The sequence below is a fragment of the Choloepus didactylus genome, chromosome 9 (assembly GCF_015220235.1).
Source record: "Choloepus didactylus isolate mChoDid1 chromosome 9, mChoDid1.pri, whole genome shotgun sequence".
Taxonomy (NCBI): Eukaryota; Metazoa; Chordata; class Mammalia; order Pilosa; family Megalonychidae; genus Choloepus; species Choloepus didactylus.
Genome location: NC_051315.1, coordinates 90368926 through 90388122, shown reverse-complemented (window position 1 = coordinate 90388122; position 19197 = coordinate 90368926). Strand labels below are relative to the sequence as shown.

At 37.7% G+C, this 19197-nt stretch overlaps 1 long non-coding RNA gene across 2 annotated transcripts in view; it reads left to right on the top strand.

The window, feature by feature from the left end:
• Positions 1-13732: 13732 nt before the first annotated feature.
• Positions 13733-19197, top strand: part of LOC119544847 — a 125312-nt gene continuing 119847 nt past the window's right edge. For both annotated transcript variants that reach the window (XR_005218936.1, XR_005218937.1), the window contains exon 1: positions 13733-13884. This is a non-coding gene — a long non-coding RNA (uncharacterized LOC119544847). The remainder of the gene's footprint in view (positions 13885-19197) is intronic.

Genomic DNA, 19197 nt, shown 5'->3' with positions numbered 1-19197 from the left:
AATCAAGGCTCCTGGGTTGCAGTTCAACAGTTTCAGGTATTTCCTTCTAGATATTCCAATACACTAAAAACTAAAAAAGGATATCTATAAAATGCATAAGAATAACCCCAAGAATGATCTCTTGACTCCATTTGAAACCTCTCAGCCCTTGAAACTTTCCTTTGTTTCATTTCTCTTCCCTCTTTTGGTAAAGAAGGCCTTCTCATGATGCCGGGTCCAGGACTCATCCTCAAGAGTCATGTCCCACATTGCTAGGGAGATTTATACCCCTGGAAGTCATGTCCCACGTAGGGAGGAGGGCAAAAAGTCCACCTGCCAAGTTGGGTTAGAGAGAGAGGGCCACATCGGAGCAACAAAAGATGCTCTCTGGGGGTGACTCTAAGGCTCAATTGTAAGTAGGCTTAGCCTCTCCTTTGCAGTAACAGGCTTCATAAGGGCAAGCCCCAAGATTGAGGGCTCAGCCTACTAAATTTGTAGCCCCCAATGTTTACAAGAATATAAGGTAAATTTAATATTTCCACATTTTTCCCCAGTCCCTCAAGGGGGCATTTCAAGTACTTTTTTATCCACTGCCCAAATTGTACCTTTTTACAGTCCATACAGCAAATTAGGATTGTTCTGATTTCTCCACATCTTTGCCAACACTTATTCTTTTCTATTTCCCTTTTTTAATGGAGTCATTTGGGTAGCTGTAAAGTGATATCTCATTGTGCTTTTGATTGCATTTTCCCTAATCTATTTACTAATGATCTTTTCATGTACTTATTGGCCTTTTGTCTATCTTTTTTGGAGAAATGTCTATTCAAGTCCTTTGCCTGTTTTTTGAAAATTGGGTTGTTTGCCTTTTTGTTGTTGAGTTGTACAAGTTTTTAGTATTTCTTTATAGTTTTTTTATTTCTGTAAAATCATGTCCTCTCTTTTATTTATGATTCCAGTAATTTGTATCTTCTCCCATTTTTTTTTCTTGGTCAAGCTAGCTAAAGGTTTGTCAATTTTGTTGATCTTTTCAAAGAACCAGCTTTTGGTTTGAATTATTTCTCTATTGTTTTTCCATTCTCTATTTCCTTATTTTCTATTCTAATCTTTATTATGTCATTCCTTCTGATTGTTTTGTGGTTAGATTTAATTTGATCTTCTTTTTTGCAGTGTCCTAAGGTGTAGGGTTAGGTTATTGATTTGAGATATTTCTTCTTAATGTAAAAACTGTCACTATCCTTCTAGGCACTGTTAACTGCATCCTGTAAGTAATGATATATTGTGTATTCATTTTCATTCACTTCAAAGCCCCTTTGAATTCTTCTTTAATCCATTAGTTATTTAGGAGTATATTTTTAAAATTTTCACATATTTGTGAATTTCCCAATTTTTTCCTGCTATTATTTTCTAATTTAATTACATTGTGTTCAGAGAACATACTTTCAATTATTTCTCTCCTTTTAAATTTTTTGAGGTTTATTTAATTGTTCTAGCTTATGGTCTATCTTGCAGAATGTTCCTGTGCCCTTGAGAAGAATGTATTATTTTGTTGTTGTTGCATGGGTGACCAATAGTTGTCTTTTAGGTCTAGTTTTTTTAGTGTTGTTCAAGTCTTCTATTTCCTTATTGTTCTTCTGTCTAGTGTTCTGTATATTCTTAAAAGTTGGGTTTTGTTTTACTGCTTAATTCCCTATTTCTTTCATTTCTCAGTTTTTCCTTCATTTATTTTGGTCCTCTGCTGTTAAGTATGTATATGTTTATAATTGTTATAGCCCCCTGATGGATTAGCCCTTTTATTACTTGCTTTCAGCCTGAAGAACTTCCTTTAGTATTTCTTATAAGATGGGTTTGCTGGCAATAGAATCGCTCAGTTTTTATCTCAGAATATCTTTTATGTTGCCTTCGTTTTTGAAAGATAGCTTTGCTGGATATAAGATTCTTGACTGACAGTTCATTATCATTGAGTACTTTGAATGTATTATCCCAGTGTCTTCTGGCCCCCATTGTTTCAGCTGAGAAGTCAGCTGTTAATATTGTTGTCCCTTGTAAGAGATGAGTAGTTTTTCTCTTGCTGCTTTCAAGATTTCTTTCTCAGCTTTGGCCTTCAATTTTTTTTACTCTGAAGGGCATGTTTATGGATCTTTGTGTTTTTCCTACTGGGAGTTTGTTGAGCTTCCTGGATGTGTAGATCACTATTTTTCAAAATTTGGGTAGTTTTCAGTCACTATTTCTTAAAATATTTCTTTCTGCTCCCTTCTCTCCTCTCTACCTGGTATTCCCGTTACACATATCTTGGTGCATTTATTGGTGTTTCACATTTCTCTAAGGCATTGTTCATTTTTCTTCATTGTTTTTTCTCACTATTCTTTGGCTGCATACTATCTATCAATCTTTCTTTGAGTTCACTATTCACTAATTCTTATGATGGTGCAAATCTAATGTTAAGCTCCTCTAGTGAATTTTTCATTTCAGTTATATTACTTTTTAACTACAGGATTCCTATTTGGTTCTTTTTTTAATATAAATTCTGTCTGTATATATTGATACTCTCTATTTGATGCAGAACTATCATACCTTCTTTTACTTCTTTAATCATGATTTCCTTTAGTTCTTTAACATATTTATAATGGCTACTTTGAAGTTTTTGTTAAATATGATATCTGTTTTCTCAGGGATAGTTTCTCTTTTTTTTGGCTATGTATGGGTTATGCATTTGTTTTGTTTTTTTTTTTGCATGTCGTGTAATTTTTTGTTTGAAAACTGGACATTTTAGACAATATGTGATAGCAAGTCAAGGTAGTGGCCCAATCTCTTGGGACTTATTGTTATTTGCTTATTTATTTGTTTAATGACTCAATTATTTTAGTGAAATCTATTTTCCCTGTAGAGTTAAGCCTCTGATATTACTCTTTGTCTGGGGGTTGGGGCAGAGGGGGTGTGGCAAAGCCTTGGGTATACCCAAGTCTTTGTTAAATCTGACATCTGGTTGTCTTGTGGACAGTTTCTTTTTTCTCAATGTTTGCATTATACCCTCCTTTTTCTTCACATGTCTAGAATGTTTTGTAGGAATAGCACAAAATTTTTAAGCCTCTCCACAGTGAAAACAAATAATGTTGGACACTATTATTGGTATGTAGAATAATGCCCCTGAAGGTATCCATGCCCTAATCCCCAGAATCTGTGAGTATGTTCCCTTCCATGGCAACACGGAATTTGATGATGTGATTAAGGGTATGGGATTTGAGATGGGAAACTGGGCCCACCAAGACTGTCCAGAATAATCTATTCACATGTGAATTTAAAAGCAGAAAACTTTCCCAACTGTGTTAGAGAGAGATGCAACAATAGTACAAGGATAAAAGAGATGAGACATTGTTGGCTTTGAAGATGGAGGAAGAGGGCCATGAGCCAAGGAATGTGGGTAATCTCTAAAAGTCAGAAAAGGCAAGGAAATGCATTCTCCCCTAAAACAACTAGAAAAGAATGTAGCCCTGATAAACCTTGTTATAGCCTAATAAGATGCACGTCAGACTTCTGACCTGAAGAATTACAAGTTTTTGTTGTGTTAAGGCCCTAAGTTGTGTTAATTTGTCACAAAAGTAGTGGAAACTACCACAGTGTGATGTGATGCAATAAATACAAAGTAAATCATCTCCTGCTCTCACAAATAGTAAGTGAAATGCATCTGATGTGTTGTCCTATTTATTTAAACAACCTAAAAAGGTGATCTCTGGGTAATCAGAACCCAATTTAGCCCCTCTGAAATGTTTCCTTTTAGGAAATAGCATGCATATACTGAAGCATGTTCAGACTTAATATGATGTCCCTGGTGACAAATTTCTCCTGTCCAGCTTCCCAATGCTGACTTTTTAAAAAACTTTTTATTGTAGTAATTTTATACAACTTAAAATTTCCCACTGTAACCACTTTCAAGTGTAAAATTCAATAATATTAAATATATTCACAATATTGTGCTACTATCAACAATATCCATTATCCCAACTTTTTAATCACCTCAAACAGAAACTCTGTGCCCATTAAATAATAACTTCCTCCAACTACCACCTGACCCCTGGTAACTTGTAATCTACTGTCTGTATGACATTTGCTTCTTCTATGTATTTCATATAAGTGAAACTATGTAATATTTGTTATCCCTCAACATGAGATCTTATTGATGGCTTATTTCACTCAACATGGATGTCTTCAAGGTACATCCATGTTGTTGCATGCATCAAAACTCCACTCCTTTTATGGCTGGATAATATACCATTGTGTGTATAAACCACATTTTGTTTACCCATTCATTTGTTGATTGGACACTTGGGTTGCTTCTACCTTTTGGCTATTGTAAATAATGTGGCTATAATCATCAGTGTACATACAGTTTTTTGAGTCCCTGTTTTCAGTTCTTTTGGGTATATATCAAGAAGTGGGATGGTTGGGTCATATGTTGTTAAATAAATTAAAATTACTGCCTGCATTAGGCTTTGCCAAGAGAGACTTCTTTCTGAGAAAGGATTTTCCAGAAGACAAAAATATTTACCTGCAGGAGCTTTCTGAGAAAATGGAATGATGGAATTTATCCTACAGAACTTTAGAAAAGAAACACTTAACGATAAACCAGTTTTGATCCAGGATATATAGCTTACAAGATTGGACGTACCATGCTAACCAATGAATATCTGCTCCACACTCCGTAAGACCTCTCTATGTAAAATGGAATCTTGACATCAGCCAATCAGAACATTTACTCACTTCCACTTTCACCCTATATAAGCTTCCCCTTTCCACGCTCTTGGTGGCACTCTCTACTGCTTTCTGAATGGGATGCCACCCAATTCTTGAATTACTCAATAAATCTGTGAGTACCTTAATTGCGTGATGCTTTTCTTTTAACATGGTAATTCTGTCAAATTTCTCAGTTACTGCAATATTGATTTCCATGGTGGCTGCACCATTTTACAATGGAACAAGCAATATATAAGGATTCCTATTTTTCTGCATCCTCACCAACACTTTTTAGTTCCTTTTTTTTTTTTTTAATAATAGCCATCCTAGTAGGCATAAAGCAGTATCTCATCACGGTTTTGGTTTGCATTTCCTTGATGGCCAGTGGTGTTGATAATCATTTCATCTGCTTACTGGCCATTTGTACATCTTCCTTGGAAAAATGTCTAGTCAAGTCCTTTGCTCATTTTTAACTTGAGTTATTTGTCTTTTTCTTGTTGAGTTGTAGGAGTTTTTATATATTCTGAATATTAAAAACATATCAGATATATGTTTAGCAATTCTTTTCTCCCTTTGTAGCTATTTTTTCACATTTTTGAGTGTCCTTTGATGTATAAATGTTTTTAATTTTGATGAAGTCCATTTAATCTATTTTTTCTTTTGTTGCTCCTGCTTTTGGTGTCGTATATAAGAAATAACTACAAATCCAGGATTATGAAGTTTCCTACCTATATTTTCTTCTCAAAGTTTTATGGTTTTAGCTCTTCTGGTTAGGCTCTTGATCCACTTACAGTTAAATTTTGTACATGGTGTGAGTTAGGGGTACAATTTTTTTTTTTTTGCAGGTAGATAGCCATTTTTCCCAGCAACATTTGTTGAAGAGACCATTCTTGCCTCAATTAATCTGCTTGGCACTCTTGTCAAAAATCAGTTGGGCATACATATATAGGTTTGTTTCTGAACTCACATTTCCATTCCTTTGGTCTATATTCCTTTCTTGATTCCAAAAACAACACTGTTTTGATTACTGTGGCTTTGTAGTAAGTTTCAAAATCAGGGAGTGTGAGACCTATTTAGGGCCCCTTGTGGTTCCATGTGAAATTGAGGATTGGCTTTTCTATTTCTGTAAAAAATGCATCCGGGATTTTGATTCATATTGCATTGATCTATAGATTGCTTTGGGTAGTATTCACATCTTAATAAGTTTTCCTATCCATGAACATTGATGTCTTGTCATTTATTTATGTTTTCTTTAATTTCTTTCAACAGTGTTTTGTAGTTTTCAGTGTATAAGTCCTTTACCTCCGTCATTAAATGTATCCCTAGATATTTTATTCTTTTAGGAGGTATTATGAATGGATTATTATTTTTTTTAAAATTTACATTTCAGGATATTCTTTGCTGTTTTATAGAAACAACTGATTTTTATGTGTTAATCCTGTAGCCTGAAACTTTGCTGAACTCATTTATTAGTTCTAGTAGTTTTGTTTTGGATTCTTTGGATTTTCTTTGCAAAGGATCATGGCATCTGTGAAAGAGATAGTTTTATTTCTGTGTGCTGTTTGCTTCCTTATTTGAGCCCTGGCACTAGGTTCTGTCTCAGTGTTTGCCATCAACTTAACTTCTCTGTAATGACTTTGGCTGGTTCCCATGACTTAATCTCTTAGATTAATGGTCCTCAGATGGGCTGCATTAGTATCACCTGGGAACTTGTTAGAAATGTAAATTTTCAGGCCTCACCCACATACTAAGTCAGAAATTCTGAGGCTAAGGCCCAGAAATCTGTGTTTTAATGAGCCCTCCAGGTGATTCTAATGTATGTTAAACATTGGGACTGTTGTTTTGGATCAAGAACTAAACTCAATAGCCATTCACTCCTTCTCCTCCAACTTATCTTTTTAACCATCAATTTCAAACCTGCCTAGTCCTTCACACCACTAAACAAAGGAGCAGTGAATCTAAAGATGTACATATTGGCCAGGTGCTAAGGAGTCTCAATAAGATCTGATCACTGAACTCGTTCAATCTAAAACAGGTTTATTCAGAATTTACTATGTGCCTTGGGTTTAGTGCTAGTGATGGTAATCACTGCTTTCTTTATTATTTTTTTTATTGAGATTGTTCACATACCATACCACTATCCAAAGATCCAAAGTTTACAATCAGTTGCCCATGGTACCATCATACAGCTGTGTATCCATCACCACAATTAATTTTTTTCAATGTTTAGAACATTTTCATTACTCCAGAAAAGAAATAAAGACAAAAAAAAAAAAAAAAAAAAAAAAAAGAAACTCAAATCCTCCTATACCACTAGGCACCCCCCCCCATTATTGATTCATTGTTTTGTTATAGTACATTTGTTACTGTTGATGAAAGAATGCTAAAATACTAGTAACTGTAGTATATAGTTTGCAATAGGTATATATTTTTTCCTATATGCCTCTCTATTATAAACTTCTAGTTATATTGTCATATATTTATTCTAGTTCGTGAGAGAAATCTCTAATATTTGTACAGTTAATCATGGACATTGTCCATCGCTAAATTCACTGTTTTGTGCATTACCATATTTTAACCTCCAACTTTCTTTCTGGTGACATGCGTGACTCTGAGCTTACCCTTTCCACCACCTTCACACACCTTTCAGCACTGTTAGTTATTTTCACAACATGCTACCATCACCTCCATCCATTTCCAAATGTTTAAGTTCACCCTAGTTGAACATTCTGCTCCTAATAAGCAACTGCACCCCATTCTTTAGCCTCATTCTATATCCTGGTAACTTATATTTCACATCTGAGTTTACATATTATAATTAGTTCATATCAGTGAGACCCTGCAATATTTGTTGTTATGTGTCTGTCTTATTTCACTCAATATAGTACCCTCAAGGTTTCTTCATCAACCCATTTTTTTTTAAGATGGTTTTGTTCACACATCATATATTCCATCCTAAGTAAACAATCATTGGTTCCCTGTATAGTCACGTATTTATGTGTTCAGCACCATCGCCACCACTATCTATATAAGGACATCTCCATTTCTTCCACAAAGATGGAGGAAGAGAGATGAGAGAGAGAGAGAGAGAGAGAGAGAGAGAGGGAATATGGCAGATAGAAAGCAACAAAAGGAAAGATAGTATTAATCTAAAGTAGAATAAAGAGTCAGACAACATCACTAATGCCAGGAGTTCCATACCCTTCCCGTATTCCCCCCTACCCCCCATATGCATTTAGCTTTGGTATATTGCCTTTGTTATATTAAAAGAAGCATAATACAATGTTTCTGTTAATCATAGTCTCTAGTTTGCATTGATTGTGTTTTCCCCCCAATCCCACCGTATTTTTAATACCTTGCAATGTTGGCATTCTTTTGTTCTACCTTATGTAAAAACATATTTGTACCTTTTATTACAGTCATTGGGCACTCTAGGTTTCCCTGAATTAGACAGTCCCAGTCTTTGTCTTTCGTCTTTTGTTCTGGTGTCCCACATGATCCTAACTTTCCTCTTTCAACCATATGCACAGTCATCTTCTTCAGTATACTCACATTGTTGTGCTACTGTCTCCCAAAATTGTTTTCCAAACCTCTCACTCCTGTCTTTTCCTATCTGTCTGTAGTGCTTCCTTTAGTGTTTGCTATAGAGCAGGTATCTTGTTCACAAACTCTGTCATTGTCTGTCAGAGAATATTTTAAGCTCTCCCTCATATTTGAAGGATAATTTTGCTGGATATAGGATTCTTGGTTGGTGGTTTTTCTCTTTCAGTATCTTAAATATATCACCGCACTTCTTTCTTGTCTCCATGGTTTCTATTGAGAAATCCACACATAGTCTTATCAAGCTTCCTTTGTATGTGATGGATCACTTTTCTCCTGCTGCTTTCTGGATTCTCTCTTTATCTGTGACATTTCATAATCTGATTATTAAGTGTCTTGGTGTAGGCCTATTCAGATCTATTCTGTTTGGGGTATGTTGTGCTTCTTGGATCCGTAATTTTCTGTCTTTCATAAGAGATGGGAAATTTTCATTGATTATTTCCTCTATTAATGCTACTGCCCCTTTTCCCTTCTCTTCTCCTTCTGGGACACCAATAATATGTATATTCATGCTTTTTGTTTTGTCCTTAAGTTCCTGGAGATGTTGCTCATATTTTTCCATTCTTTTCTCTGTTCTTTTGTGTGTAGGCTTTCAGGTGCCTTGTTCTCCACTTCCTGAGTGTTTTCTTCTGCCTCTTAAGATCTGCTGTTGTATGTTTCCATTGTGTCTTTCATCTCTTGTGTTGTGCCTTTCATTTTCCATAGATTCTGCCAGCTGGTTTTTCGAACTTTTGATTTCTGCCTTATGTATGCCCAGTATTTTCATTCTCTGGTTCATCTCTTTTGCCATATCTTCCCTAAACTTTTTAAGTTGATTTAGTATTAGTTGTTTAAATTCCTGTATCTCAGTTGAAGTGTAAATTTGTTTCTTTGACTGGGTCATAACTTCATTTTTCTTAGTGTAGGTTGTAGTTTTCTGTTGTCTAGGCATGGTTTCCTTGGTTACCCCAATCAGGTTTTCCCAGACCAAAACAGGCTCCAGTCCCAGAAGGAAGAACTAGTCATATCTGTTTCTCTGAGGATGTGTCTTAGAAAATTGGTATACCCTGTGATGCCTCAGGTCACTGTGCTTTTCTGCCCAGCAGGTGGCATCTGTCAGCCTGTAACTCCAGTCTGGTGTAAGGAGGTGTGGCCCATGGCTGTTTTCTCCCAGGCTCTGGGGTCTGGTTCTGAATGGAAGGTGGGTAGCAGAGCTGGGTCCTCTTAGAGAAGATAGACCCCCTAGGGAGAGGTCATTATCATCTCAGTGGTCTCTCTCTGCCTGTGCTGTCTCCACTCTTGTCAGAGCGCTGGGAACTGAAAATGGCTGAGACTTTCTCCACTGAGCCGAAACAGGGACAGAAAGCCCCCTTCAGGGCCAGTCCACAGCTACCCTCTGGCTCTCCAGGGTCAGTAGTCCCCCAAAGCCTCTGCTTTTTGGGGATTTGTAGCTTGCAATGAGCAGTCCACATTTGCTAATTAAAACCCCAGTTGGAGCTCAGTTGAGCTGTATTCACTTGCTTGGAGAGTGCTGCACTCTAGCACCGCGAGGCTTTGCAGCTCTGGCCATGGGGGCCTTGGGGTGAGGGGGCTCCCGGCTTGGATCCGCAGTTTTTACTTACAGATTTTATGCTGCAGTCTTGGGCATTCCTCCCAATACAGGTTGGTGTATGATGAGTGGATGGTCATGTTTGTTGCCCCACAGTTATTCTGGATTATTTACTAGTTGTTCCTGGTTATTATTTGTTCCAGGGGGACTAACTAGCTTCCATTCCTCTCTATGCAGCCATCTTAGGACCACTGCTTTCTTTTGCTTGGTCTTCCATGTATTTAACTGCACATAGAGGTTGAGTTGATCAAATCCACTCAACAATGAATTATGTGGCAATGAATCAGGATGGCCCCAAGTAAGGATCATGCATAACACCTGGCTTTAGAATTGTCTGATAACCAACTGAATGACACTTCCTTAAATATTTCTTGGTTACATAATACATTCAGGTAATGCATTTTTCTAAGCTCAGCCTACAACTATTGATTATAAAAGAGTATGCCAGTTTGGCATCCAGTAAAAGCAATGGTTTTAATTTTCCAATATTCTTGAATAAAGGGATGGAGAGGAAGGGAAATGCACGTTGAGCTCTGAATATGTCTGGCTTAATTTTAACATTGTAAGAGGCCTATGTGGGCTAATCTCTATTCAACAGAGAAAATTTGGGCTTATTGAGGTTCAGTGACTTCCCCAAATCATATAACTAATAAAGGATGGGATCAAGTTTCAAGTCTGAGTCTAGTTGACCACAAAGCTGATGATCTTTTTTCGTCTAAAATATGAGATTTAGAATAAAGGAAATTAAAATATTTGTAACTTTTTATTTTGAAATAATTTTAGATTAAAAAAAGACAGAGCCCCATATACTTCTTGAGGCATCCTAAGCTAACATCTAACTTCTCCTTCCAAATGTTCATTAAAATTATTTGAAAAACTAAATCATTAAATATTAAATGATGAAATAACATTCTGTTGAATGAAATAAGCCAGACACAAAAGAACAAATGTTGTATGATCCCACTGTTAAGAAATAATTAGAATAAGCAAATTCATAGATTCAGAAACTAGAATATAGGTATTCTGGTTTGCTAAAGCTGCCATTATGCAAAATACCGGAAATGGATTGGCTTTTATAAGGGGGATTTATTAAGTTACAAATTTACAGTTCTAAGGCCATAAAAGTGTCCAAACTAAGACATTAACAAGAGGATACCTTCACTGAAGAAAGGCTGATGACATCCAGAGCACCTCTGTCAGTTGAAAAGGCACAAGGTTTGTGTCTGCTGGTCTTTTGCTCCCTGGTTCTGGTTTCAAAATGACTTTCTCCAGAATGTCTCTGAGCTTCTGTTTCTCTTAGCTTCTCTCTCTCAGCTCCTGTGCATTCTTGCTTGTTCTCCCAGAGTGTTTCTCTCTAAGCATCTGGGGGTCCTCTCTAAGCTTATCCAGGGAAAACTCTGGGCTTTATCTCATGGCTTAGTATCTCCAGATGTCTTTCTATCTGCATCTCCACGTGTCTCCATGTGTCTGTTTTGGCTCTTAGCTTCTCTCCAAAATGTCTCTCTCAGCATCTCTGAGCATCTCCTCTTTGTGAGCTCTCTTGAAGGACACCAGTGATCTAATTAAGACCCACCCAGAATGGATGGGGTCACATCTCCATTGGAATAATTTAATCAAAGTTCTCACCCATAGTTGGGTGAGTCACATCATGGAAACACTCAAAGTTTCTACCCTATTAAAAAGACTAATAAGTCTTCCCCCACAAGATTGCATTAAAGAACATGGCTTTTGTGGGGGACATAATAGATTCAAACCAGAAAAATAGGTTACCAGGGCCAGCATTGGAGTAGGGAAAGGGGAATTAATGCTTAAATTTTACATAGTTTCTATATGGGGTAATGGGAAAATTTTGATAATGGATGGTAGTGATAGTAGCACAGCATTATCAATGTAATTAACAGCACTGAATTATATTTTTGAATGTGGCTAAAAGGAGACATTTTAGGTTATATGTATGTTACTAGAATAAAAATTAAAAACAACACAGGACTCTTCAAAACAGAGAACCCTAATGTAAACCATGCATTGTGGCTAACAGCACAATTATAATAATATTCTTTCACTAATTGTAGCAAAGGCACCACACAAGGTGCTAATAATGGGAGGGGGGTGGTATAGGGGAACTCTGTTTTCTGCTTGATAGTTCTGTAAAGCTCCAACTTCTCTAATTGAAAAAAAAAATTAATTGGGCTCACAATTGCAATGGAGAAATACACAGCAGGCAGGAATAGGTTTATCTCAAAATGAGAAAGGAACAGAGGCTGGACCAGATATAGGTCTTAAAGCTTGTGACCTTAAGTTTTAATTTCTATTCAGGAAGAGCAATACAGACCATAAGCCTTCAAGCTCCCAATATAAGGCTGGGACTATGAAGGGCTTCTTATCGATGAGCTAAGGGCAGGAAAAATGTTAAATGTCAACTGCAGACCTAGGGAGCTAGCAAGAAAGCTTGCTGGTCATCCAGAATTTTGAGTAAAAAAAAAAAAAAAAAATCAGCCACTAGAAACTGGAACCCCAAGCCAATTTTTGTCAACAAGTAACAGCACCAGGACATATGCACTCATTATTTTCTGAATGTTTAAGCATTTTCTAGTGGGACGTTCCATTCCTCCATTCCCAAAGACTCCTGTGAATGCACACAATAAATGAAGCAATACATATGTCACTTAAGATGTGCACCGATGAGGCATCAAGACATCTGCTCTCCATGTAAAGTCACGCTTAGCCTTTATTTCCCTACTTCGTACTGGGTTGGGTGAGTCGTTTCAAGGAGCATGGTACTGCTGAGTGGCATTCAGAGGCTGGGACCTGGCAGTCTCTGGCAGAAAGGCCCTGGTACTGCCTGGCTTGGCTGGCATCTCAGTGCTGTCTGATTTCCCAGCAGATGAAATGTCAGAGGCTGTGGACACATGGAGGGAGGAGCAGGTGTTGACCTCTGATCCACAGCCTTCTGGCACATTTCCTATTTTTCTTCAATTGAAAAATCATTTATAGTAAATTGTTAACGTTCTCTTCCTCCCATCCTGTCCCTAATGCCACCTGCCATTAGTCAGGGCTTCACACGGTACTGCAGAGACAGTTACCTCCCAAGAGAAAAAGGGTTGCTGTTACCTTTAAAAGTTTGCCATATTTTTCCTCTCCCTGTATTTTAGGTTAGAACATGAAAACTCCCAACAGCATTATAACACTAGGGAAGGGAGATACATTTATCTTAATGTGGCAGAAATATCCAGAATTCCATGTGGAAGAAAACAACTTTCTATCATATGTGGAATCTAACAGACCTGTTTCTTCTGTAGCTGAGTGACTTCAGACAAACTGCCAAACAGTCCTGTGCATCTTCTGTTCTCTTTTCTATAAAATAAGAACACTACTAGGATCTTCCTAATAACATCTTCCTAATAGGGTTGTTGTAGGGATTAAATGACATAATGTTGGCAATAAACTTAGCAGAGCACTTGGTTCATAGTAATTGCTCAGTAAATCAGTGGTGGCGGCGGCTGCTTCTGTCCTCCCAGTTCTCCCTCTTCCATCGCAGAGGGCACTGCTGGCGTCTCCCCTGCATCCGTTCCCACTTCGCTCCTCTCTAATATGCACGTGAAGCCTATGTGATTAGGAGGTGGGGAGGGGAACAAAACAAACAACCAGCTTTAACACCCAGTCCCAGGCCTGGGCTCTTTTGAGTCTTGGCTTGTCAAAGGAGTCCTGTCTCTCTTGTCAGTGGTTGGCTCAGGAAAAGGCATGTGACTTTTCTGGCCAATGAGTCTTGAGAGTTTTTCTTTCCTTTTAATAAAAAGCAAGAAGTTCATTTTCTCTCTCTTTCCTGCTGGAAGTGAACACGGAAGCTCATTGCTTGGTTGTGGAAGGCAGCCTCCTTGTGATCACATGTCTGAGGAAGAAAGGCAGGGACCAGGGAATGGCAGGGAAATGGAGCCAGAACCCTAACTGAACCCCACCTGAAATCTGCCAGCTTTTAGACTTCTACTGATGTAAGCAGATAATATTCCTTTTTGTTAAGTCACTTTGAGTTGTACTTCCTTTACTTATGTGTGAAAACATCCTGTTACAACTATTATTACTTCATGCCACCTGAAGTAGAGTAGAAGTAAAAATAAAGTCCAAATAATAGAACTTGTGGGTATGCCTTAATCTGAGCTTTGTGTGTACAACCAGGACTTTCTTGAAAGCATGGGCTCAGAAGTCAAATTTTTGGGGTTGGAATCTAGGGTCTGTCAATTAGTAACTGCTGTTTTTCTTTAATCAAGTTTGTTAACTCTTTTGTGCCTCAGTTACTCAGTAAAATGGGGTGAGGATCTATAGGGGAAGAATTAAATGACAAATTAGGTATAAATTATTTTGATCAGAGCTTAGAATATAGTAAATGCTCGATAAATGTTGGTGATTGGGTATTGACATAATGTTTTAGATATAAATAATATAATTGATATATAAAGTAGTATGATATAATGACTAAAGTGAATTCATAAAATAACTATTCTTTCTAATAGCTGTCTTTCTCCTTTCTCTTCTTTTTCCACAAATAATCTTCATTAGTTCTGTAATTCAATTTGATTTGTCTCTGCTTTGATTTATTTCCATGTTATACTTCCAATGATCCTCTGAAAATGGGAAACATAGCGAATAGACTACATTACTTTTTTCATCTGTGTAGTTGCCTCTGGGCTAACGTTCTTCCCTGTCCAGTGGACCTCAATAAGGATGACCATGGAAAGATTGGACACCCATTCACTACCTTTTGGATTTATTGTACACCCTACCTTTCCCTGAGACAAATCCTACTGCACCCAGATGGGGATTTGATCCAGTTACTACAGCTGTGTAACAAATCGCTCCAAATGTCAGTGTCTTAAAACAGTGGTAACATTTATTTTGCACATGAATCTGCAATTTAAGCAGGACTTGTGGGGGACAGCTCCTCGGTTCCATCTGGGGTCAGCTGCAGTGACTTGAAGGCTGAAAATGGGATCCTCTGAAGACAAGTTTATTTATGGAGGTTTATGCTGAGAGGACTTGAGTAGCTAGAAGCTGGAACAGATGGCAGTCTTCAGGGTTTCTCCAGTCTCCCTAGCATGGCAGCTTTGGGCTAGCTGGACTTCTTATCTGAGGGCCTGTTGAAGATATACCACCTTTTACACCCAGCCCCAGAAGGCATGCACCGTCACCTCCACTGTGTTCCTTGAATTGGAAGTAAGGTACTAAGGCTAAGCCAAATTACATGAGAGGACTAGACTCCACCATTTGATGGGGAGAGGAGTGTCACAGAACATGTGGGGCTAAGATTATTGCTGTGGCCACTTTGGGAAAATATCTGCCACAAATTTCAAGCAGATTTTAATGGACTGGATCAGGTAGTTCTTCAAAGGTTGTGTACTTGGTTCTGCTTCTTCACTCCTTCAAAAACAAGCATTTGTCAAAAACTTTTTTTGGCATCGGGGCCCTTTAAAACTCTTAAAAATTATGAGTATCCCAAACAACTTCTGTTTATGTTGGTTATACCTTTTCAATATTTATCATACTAGAGTCAAACTCAGAAATATTTAAAATATTTGTGAATTCATTAAAAAATAATGATCCCTTTCATGTTAACATTATTAACATATTTTGATAATTAACTATTTTCCAAACAAAAAGGTTTACTAAGAATAATGAATGGCATTGCTTGCAAATCTCTAACATCTGGCTTAAGAGAAGACAGATGGGTTCTCATATCTACTTCTGTATTCAGTCTGTTGAAATATTGTTTTGGTTGAAATATAAGAAGAACATCTTGACTCACACAGACATGTAGTTTGAAAAGGGAGGTGTATGGTAGTCGTCTCTTCATTGCGGATATTCTGCTTTGATACTACACCAAAACTCAACAAGTGATAGTTTCTTAAAGGTTACTTGCAATGTAGAGGCCAAAACCGTATTAATGAATCTGTATGCTTGTGAAAGAATAAGTGAAAAAAGTAAATGTTATCTTGGTAGTAGTATGAAAATAGTTTTGACCTTATAGTCTTCTTGAATGTCTTGAGGATTCCCAGGGAGTCTGTATCGTACTTGAAGAACCACAAGTGTATAATTTGTCAAAAGTCGCCCCCAGGCTTTTGAGGGTTGTCTCCCATGACTCCTCTCATTCGCTGTCTCTTTCCTTTTGTGGTTCTCTTCCTGAAGCCTTCTCTCTTTGACTCCAATCCTTCACTATCCCGTCTTCCCACCTCCATTTCACTTTTGAATTGACTAAGCATGAAACCCCATCAATACCTACTGGGGCTATGTAAGTTTCATGGTCTAAAGTCTTGACTGTCAGCTGAGTTTTTCTACCCATAGTTTTTCCTGCACTAACAGAAGGACTGGGTGGGCTGGGTCTAGGTGGTTCATGCATCATGAGGTCACCTGGGGAGACATTTGAGCTCTGGATCCATGGATAGGGAGGGGAAAGGTAGAAATGTTGGGAGTCTCTAAAATTATAGGCTGTGGCTATTTTTCCTCTAGAGTATTTATGATCAAGCACATCTCTTTTACCATTCTAGCATGCTGGGCCTATTCACTCTCTACCCTATTAAGATGCTTTTATTATTTCTATGAAATTTTATTGTCTACTTGATTATTGTCTGTTTTCCCCTGTCAGCTCTATGAGGGAATGCCCTTCTTCCTTAACTGCTTTATTTCCAGTTTTTAGAACAGTTCCTGGCACATAGTCGGATCAATAATCATTTTGTGAATAACTCTCCCCACTAAAAATGTTATTATCCTTGTGAAAACCTGGGGAAGTTTCTTTGCTCTTTTCCTTGTTGTAAAATGTGAATGCTAATAGTACTAGTCTCATAGCCTTGTAGTGGGCTTTGCCTGGTTTGAAGCTGTTACCTACCCTAGAAGAGGCATCATCTTTTAATCCAGTCTTGTGGGAGAAGACTTATTCTTTTGATTAGGGTGAGACCTTTTGATTAGGTTGTTTCCTTGGGGATGTGACCCACCCATCTGTAGGTGAAACCTTTTGATTAGATCACTTCTATGGAGGTGTGATCCCACCCATCTTGATTAGTTTACTGGAGTACTTTAAGAGATCCTACAGAGAGAAGGAGCTCAGAGAAGCTGAGAGAGACATTTTGGAGAGAAGCTCAGAGCCGACACAGACCCAGACACTTGGAGATGCTGGAAGATGGAGACAGAAAGATGTTTGGAGATGCTAAGCTAAGATGAAGCCAAGAGTTTACCCTGGAGAAGCTAAGAAGGACCCCCAGATGCTTAGAGAGAAATGCTCTGGGAGAACAAGCAAGGATGTGCAGAGGCTGAGAGAGAGAAGCTAAGAGAGACACAAACCCAGGGACATTTTGGAGAAAGGCATTTTGAAACCAGAACCCAGGAGCAAAGGACCAGGAGACACTGGCCACATGCCTTCCCAGCTGACAGAGTTGTTCCAGACACCATCAGCTATTTTTCAGTGAAGGTACCTTCTTGTTGATGCCTTAGTTTGGATACTTTTATGGCCTTAGAACTATAAAATTTGTAACCTAATAAACCCCCTTTGTAAAAGCCAATCCATTTCTGGTATTTTGCATAATGGCAGCACTAGCAAATTGGAACATGGGCCAGGTGCTTAGAATAGCACCTGTCATGTAGTAAAAACTAGGCCAACTGTTTACTGTTGTTATTAACCTCTCCTGCAAGAGTTTTACCATAATCCTTTGATATAATGAGTGCCATGCTTCTTTCTAATATCTGGGAGTAAATGATGAGGGCAAATCTTGTTCTTCTCCACCAAGTAATAATAGGCAGCTCTCTTTCTTTCCGGGATATCATTCCCATCATACATAGTTTAGAGAGAGAAGATGGCCTTGAGATTGTAACACTGTTAAGCCAAGTTGAGAACAAGGCATGTGACCACATGAGTGTAAAGCAATAAAAGTTAGCTGTGAATAACAGTGTTTTTCAGTTGAAAAGACAAGAGCTAAAACTAATGGCTAACTTGTATGGTGTTGTTACTGTGTGACATGCCCTGTTCTAAATAGAAAATCTCATTTAGTCCTCAATATACTTGAATTACCTCATTCAATTCTCATGAGTCTAGGAACTAGGTACAAGTCATATCCAAATTTTAAAGATGAGGTAAATCAGGTACAGAAAATTAAACATTGTATAACATTTTATAGGTTGGGATTCAAACTCTGGTTATCTTGTTCCCACATTGTTCTTCTTAACCACTATGATATTCAAATCATTCCTGAATGGCTTCCATTCTGTAGGGTTAAGTAGATAAATAGGTTGTTGGATTGGCATAGATCCAGGAAGAGGGATGGGTATGGGCAGGGGCCTTTCCCACACCAAAAGAATACTGAGTTGAAAGTTCATTGGACCATCAACCCAAGGTGTACATACCCTCTCCTCTTATTGACTCCAGGGGATGGACACATTCTTCGTTTACCACAAGGAGAGAATAGGACAAACATGTGAGTAAATGTGTATTTCAGCAAAAACGCATGGTCCCTTACCAACAGGAAAATGTTTGAGAAACTGGAACACTGTAAGGAAACCATCTACAGAGCCACTTTGCATTAGGAAACCAGGGTGAAATAAGTCTTATAAACTCTATTGCTATTGTTAAGCACAAAGAGAGGAATCAACTCTGGAAAAGAGAAGAGGCATCTTATGGTAATGAAATGGTCACTTGTCAGCCATTAAGCCTGAGAAAAATGTGTAAACAAAGGGCATAAAGAAACAATCAATTTCCCCAAAGATGCTGGCTAGGGAATGACTTCTTCACAGATAATTGCAACCCAAGTAATATTTTATTCCTCTTAATTGCACCAATGATTTTCCCATTGGTGTTTTTTTTTTTTTTTTTTTTTTAAATTGAGGAAATACATTACCTCCATTTAATGCAGGTTTAATTTTATTTCAACCTATTTTCCAAAGGAATTTCTAGGCCGTTTTAAGCTCTAAGAAAAGAAATGTTCTTCTCCAAAGAGGATATTTATGCTATCCTTTGTGGTCTTAGATAACATCCTGTTTATTAAGGAGGCCTGAAACTTTGGGGTACAAAGTAATATTCCGGAAAGATCACTAACATATTCAGGAGACCTGCTTCCCATCCTGATTTTACTACTAAATAGCTCTGTGATTTGATCAGATTCTTGGTCCTCATTTTCCTGATTTGTAAAACAACAGGAATATTTTGTAAATAAGTTCCTATCTAGCTCTTAAACTCTATGGGTTCTTTGATCAGTAAGCACATTTACAAGTCATCTAATTTCAAGCTTGGTAAACTACAGGGAGTCTTGAACTCAGAGATGGATGAA